This window comes from Octopus bimaculoides, chromosome 2, assembly GCF_046866305.1.
Source record: "Octopus bimaculoides isolate indiv1 chromosome 2, ASM4686630v1, whole genome shotgun sequence".
In the NCBI taxonomy this organism is placed as follows: domain Eukaryota; kingdom Metazoa; phylum Mollusca; class Cephalopoda; order Octopoda; family Octopodidae; genus Octopus; species Octopus bimaculoides.
In genome coordinates this window covers 52737858-52743857 of record NC_142929.1, presented here as the reverse complement: position 1 = coordinate 52743857, position 6000 = coordinate 52737858, and the positions used below count along the sequence as shown (strand labels likewise).

The window sequence follows — 6000 nt, the reverse complement described above, 5'->3', positions numbered from 1 at the left end:
GGGGTTTTTTTTTGCTGTTATTGTTGTTGCTACTGCTACTGGTTTTTGTTTTATTTTGGGGTTTGGGTTTTTTTTCTTTTTTTTTTTTCATTAAACAGATTGCTTATAGAACGTAACCTTTTAACTCCTCTTACAGTGTCAAATATTATTATGTCCGTCTTATAGACAAAATCTGATTAAAATCAATCAGCACTTTAGAAAGATTACAGGGAATTTCAATTGCAGGAAAAATGGATTTAGGGATGAGAAGAAATAACTTGCGGAAAGTGTTATGGAAATTGCAATATTCTATTTTCAGCTTCAACGAAAAAAAAATCATCGGAATGATTAGTTAGCGTAACTTAATCAAGCACAGTCCATAAGACAATGACTGTAGATTCAATTTTTCATTATAATTGCGATGAAGTAAACATGTAGGCGTTTTCATGTAAATATGTGTTAAAGTTGAAGATACATTCTTCATGCTCATTATTAGAAATAGAGAAAGATAGCGAGCTGGCCAGAATCTTTAGCACACCGGAGGAAATTCTTAGCGGCATTTCGTCCGTCTTTATGTTCTGAGTTTAAATTCCGCCGAGGTAGACTTTGCCTTTCCTCAATTCGGTGTCGATAAATTAAGTACCAGTGAAACACTGGAGTCATTGTAATCGACTTGTCCACTCCCCTAAATTTCAGGTTTTGTGCCTTTAGTAGAAAGGATTTTCAAAAATAGAGAGGAACGACAGATGAGAAATAGAAAAGGTAGTTTCGAATTAAATAATTTACAGTATTAAATTCTGTCACTCGTTTGCATTTTCAGTTTAAATCTCGCCATGGCCGACTTTAACTCTCATGCATCCAAAGTCAACGATGAAATAATACTAGTCATATAATGCAGCCACCTAAGCAGGTTGAACATTTCGGTTTCACGTATTTGCGATATTGTATCCATGTATGAAATCATTACTAGAAACATGGAGAACTTTTTAATAATGAATAATGTATAAATTTTAATGCCATGCAATAAGTGAACTGGGTGTACGAAATTTCACTTCACTCATTGCACATTTTGCTTGAGTGAAGCACAGCTTCTCCCAGTATTATATTTTCTCTGCTCTAAATCAGGTAGGTCTTGCGTCTGTGTAAGAAGTAATTATTTGAAACGGAAATTCGCAGCTACTTAAGGTCAACTTCGCCGTTCAACAATTCAGAGTCGATTAGATAATGTACCATTCAACTCCTGAGTCAAATTAATATTCTCATAAAGTATCTTGGTGTAAATAGAATTATAACAGAAGACTAAAACCGGGATTGCCGTTGTTGTCAGGTAGTCCTGAGTTAGCCCTAATCGATCAGTCTTATTGCACGCAAGTGATGAAGCACGATCAACAAGTCCTAACTGAATGCCATACTGCACAATCTGACATGCAGCGAGGAATTGTATGTAAGAGTCTAGGCATGTTGTATCTATCCACTCTCCAGTCTATTTCTATAGCCAAGAGATGGTGGCTGCAGTGGTGTTTTGCAGTTCTAGGGATGAAGAGAAATTAGAGTTGGTAGCTTTTATATCTTTTCTTAGAAGGGTATTTCATCTAATAAGAATCGAAACTTGTCAATAGACTGCGTTTGCCTGGCTCATATTTTTTTTTGTTTCTTCGCTATGGCACTCGTTTCTGATCTCAAATTTTAAGTAACCTAGAAACACATATTTTTAAACATTTACAATTAATACCCAATGTGTTTGGCCTTTCTCAGAACGAACTATTCAGCTAGGTATATTTGTATACTTGTAAGCTAAATGCATGATGTAACAATCAGTTGAAGAATAAATTTTTTTAAAATCTAGAATTGAAAATCAATAAGTCTATAAACAACAAGCTCGTAAAATACTGGTACTTTAGGAAAACTTATAAAAAGAAATTGAACTCTTTTGAATGTTCAATTCAACTAATTTCATTGTCTCTTATTTTCTTTATGAGAACATGGGCTGGATCAACTGGAAGAATAGGTAATTAGTGAGCAGGTAGATACTTTCCATATATTTATTTTGGGTAAATGTTCATGTAAACACTTAGAGACAAATATGCAACCACCAGTTTTACAGTGTAACAGTCTTGCAATAATTGCGCAATCAGTATGACATCTTTGATACTAGACAGACAATAAATAGCGATAGGTGGTCATTCGTTTCAGTGATATCATTTAAAGGAAGTTAGGTGAGTTTAGCATCTGCAAATGACTGGTAGGATTTCCAATCAAGTAAGCAATTCGTGCGAGAACAAAAACAGTTTTTCGATTTATATAAGAATATATTTTAATATTATTTTTAAGTATTGGAACAAGATATCGCATTTTTGGAATGGAGTATAGAAACAGAGGCTGTGAATTAGAAGAATAGGTAGAACAACAATACAAACTGCTTTACGTTCTGAGTTCAAATCCTACTTAGAGCAACTTCGTACCCAACTTTCCAGGGTCAAGAAAATAGATACCAATGAGGAACTAATTCATTTCAATGATACCATTTCCAAAAGGTTTTTACTTTGTAACTATTTTAAAAACTAATATGCAAAATATAACTAAGATTGGCAGAATTGCCTGAGTGACATACAGAATTTCTTTTGGTTTTAGAGACATCGCTTTTCATTCTTATGCTAGAATCCTACCAAGTCAACCGGACTTTACATCATTCTATGGTCGATAAAATAAGTTCCAATCAAGTACTGAGATCAACTTAATTAACTATTCTCATTCTCTATAATAAATATGGCTAATATTAGAAACATATATAATGCGGCGAACTGGCAGAATCATTAGCACGCCGAGAAAAATGTTTAGTATCATTTCGCCTGTCTTTACGTTCACATTCTACCGAGGTCTACTTTACTTTTCATCCCTTTCGGGGTCGGTAAAATAAGTACCAGTCGAATGTAATCGACTTACTCCCTCCCCGAAAAGTTCAGGCCTTGTTCCTAGAAAGGAATATTACAAACACAATTAAGGCAGAATCGTCAACACGCCGAACAAAATGCTTAGCCGCATTTCGTCCGTCTTTACGTTCAAATTCCGTCGAGGTCGATCTTGTCTTTCATACTTTCGAGGTCGATCAAATAAGTGTCAGTTTAGTATTGGGGTCGGTGTAATCGACTTATGCCAAAATTTGAAAGAAATAATAGAGACACTATTAAAAGACACTGTAGCAATTCGATTGCTAAAAGTCGAATACTGAAGTTTACAAATCTAATCAATTACTAATAGTTGAATATTCAAGTTTCCATGAATGCTAAACTCAAACCTACTGCTGAAACAAAAATAAAGAACATTCTATTCGTTAGTATTCGATAATTTCGTTATGAAAGTTCAAGTTCAAATGCTTTTCAGATTCTAATAAACTCAGCTGTAACTGGTAAGGTTCGAGCCATTGGCTTCCCACGGAGATATCATGATACCAAATTGTGTTCTACACAGTAGTTAAGGGGTTTGTGAGGATTAAAATCAGTCATGGTCAAGTTGCTGCCTTAGGGACTCTCTGAATGGTACACCTAACGAAAAATTACCTACAATTATTTTAGTAGTGAGGCCCGCTTGGTGATGAGCCAAGACTCATGCGGTCCTGCTTTAAATTTAGATATCACAATTGACAAAAAAAACATCAATTAGAGCATTCAGAGAGCGCAAACCTCCACCAAAGCAACACAAATGTCGTGTCAACGATTAGTCGATGATGATTTTTAAAATGAGAATATCATAAATAAACTTGACTGCTCTCACAAACGAGAATGCGAAAAATGAACCCGAACGCTCTTTAAAATTTTTTAAAAAAGGGAAAAATAATCCAGAATCCTTGTCCCTTTTAAATGAATAGCATGAGACCTTTTGCTTTTCTCTTCTCTTAAATTCCGGCCTTCCTTTGGTATTCCTGTTGTTTTAGATCGATGTATTGAATTATGTATGTATGTATGTATGTAAGTATACTATAAAGTGTTAATATGTATGAATAATATATAATATATGGGAGATAGTATAATATAATACAAGGGAGATAATCAGAGAAAGATTTGAAAGATTTCATCTAAAGTAAATATAACAAAAAAAATCCAGAATCTTTGTCCGGTACCGAATTGATCCCAAAATCTAATCAGTTCGTATCAGTCACGGGGGTAAACAACCCTGAAAGTTTCATCCGAATCCATCCAGCGGTTTTTTCAATTGTATGAACTAAAAGTCGGATATGGATGGGATAAACTACTTGAATCAACTTACGATAAAAGCAGGTAGTAATTTTCCCTTATACTTAGTGCAAGTTTTGAAGAGTGCAGTTCGATTTTAACAGTTATTTTTTCAAAGCTATAATGGAAGTGACAAAGGAGTATATTCAGCATATTTTGCTTTATGAGTTCAATAAAGGCAACAGCGCATCGGAAAGTGCGAGAGATATTAATGCATTATATGGATATCGGGCAATAAGCGTAAGCCAATATCAACGGTGGTTCCAGAAATCCCGAGCTGGAAACTACAGCCTAGAGGATGAGCCACGTCCTGGAAGATCTGTAGAGCTAGACGAGGACGTCCTGCTAACCCTGATGGAACAAAATCTCAGCGTAACTATTGAGGAACCAGCAGAGGAGCTTGGATTTGGTCATTCGACCATTCATCGACACCTGCATGTCATCGGAAAAGTCAGCAAATTGGGTCAATGGGTTCCTCACAAACTTTCCAAGTCTAGTCGCGCGCAGAGAGTAAATGTGTGCCCTTCTTTGCTGTCACGTCTCACGAATGAACCTTTTTTTTTTTTCTTTTGACTGAACAGTAACTGGTGACGAGAAATGGGTTCTCTATAAAAATGTTAAGCGTCGAAGACAGTGGGTAGGGAAAGGAGAAACACTGGCACTCCAGGCTAAAGGTCTTCAACCACGTAAGGAGTTGTCATCTGTTTGGTGGGATATGAAAGGTTTAGTCCACTTTGAAATTTTCAACCTAAACCAAACGATGACAAGCGAGCAGCTTAAGCGGCTTAAGTCAGCGCTAGAAGGAAAATGACCATCTTTGGTTTCAAGACGAAAGGTGTTCTTCTATCCGGCCACATACAGCGAGGATGACATTCCAAAGGCTGGAGCGGTTTCTTTTCTACTCTAGGCAAAAGGCTCGAAAGTTTTGTGGGGAAGGGACCAGTCGATTAGATCGACCCCATACGCAACTGGTACTTAATTTATCGCTCCCGACGGATCAAAGACAAAGTCGACCTCGGCGGAATTTGAATTCAGAACGTAAAGACAGACGAAATACCTCTAAGCATTTCGTTCGGCGTGCTAACGTTTCTGCCAGCTCGCCGCCTTAAAGGCTGGAGCAGTTTGAATGAGAAATTATGCCCTACCCATCATATTCACCGGACATTGCTCCATCTAATTATCATGTTCATCTATGATTTATACTTAAACTATCTCAAGATATTGGCCATGAGTTGCACCTATAAGATATGCGGATGTCAAAACTTATGTCTTCTATGATGAAGAAGTAAATAAGTGTATATAATGTTTATCTAAATTTGAGCTTTCGCGCTTTATACTGAAGATTAATATACATGATAGGAGCAAAATCACTTTTTCCTAAATACAATACAGAAAATTAAACTTTAACTGGATTGGAACTTCCACACTATACATTACATTGAACAATATATCATTTTAAACCCCATTCCAAAAACAAAAGTAAACTGGAATTGTCCTGTTGGATCGAAAACAATAGGAAGGGTAAAATGAAGGTCATGTTAATTATTCAAAACAATTGTATATATACGATCTTACGGTAGGAGACCATTACACTTAAGGACGAAGGCATTCGTCACCATTTTGGACTAAACAGCCTTTGCCAGTTGTGGCGAAACGGATGTTTCCCAAGTTCACTAGTTTTGGTGGATGGAAAACCTGGTTGCATCGAAGATCAAAGTTGGGTACATGGTATACGGAGTGTCACAAGGCACTCCTGCTTTTCCGTGGCTCGGGCAAGGCCTGCGGTGAAGGT

The 6000-nt window shown here is 36.5% G+C and overlaps 1 long non-coding RNA gene across 1 annotated transcript in view; it reads right to left on the bottom strand.

The window, feature by feature from the left end:
• The window catches only part of LOC128250983 (uncharacterized), a 96117-nt gene that overhangs the window by 47443 nt on the left and 42674 nt on the right, over positions 1-6000 (bottom strand). The window lies entirely within an intron of this gene.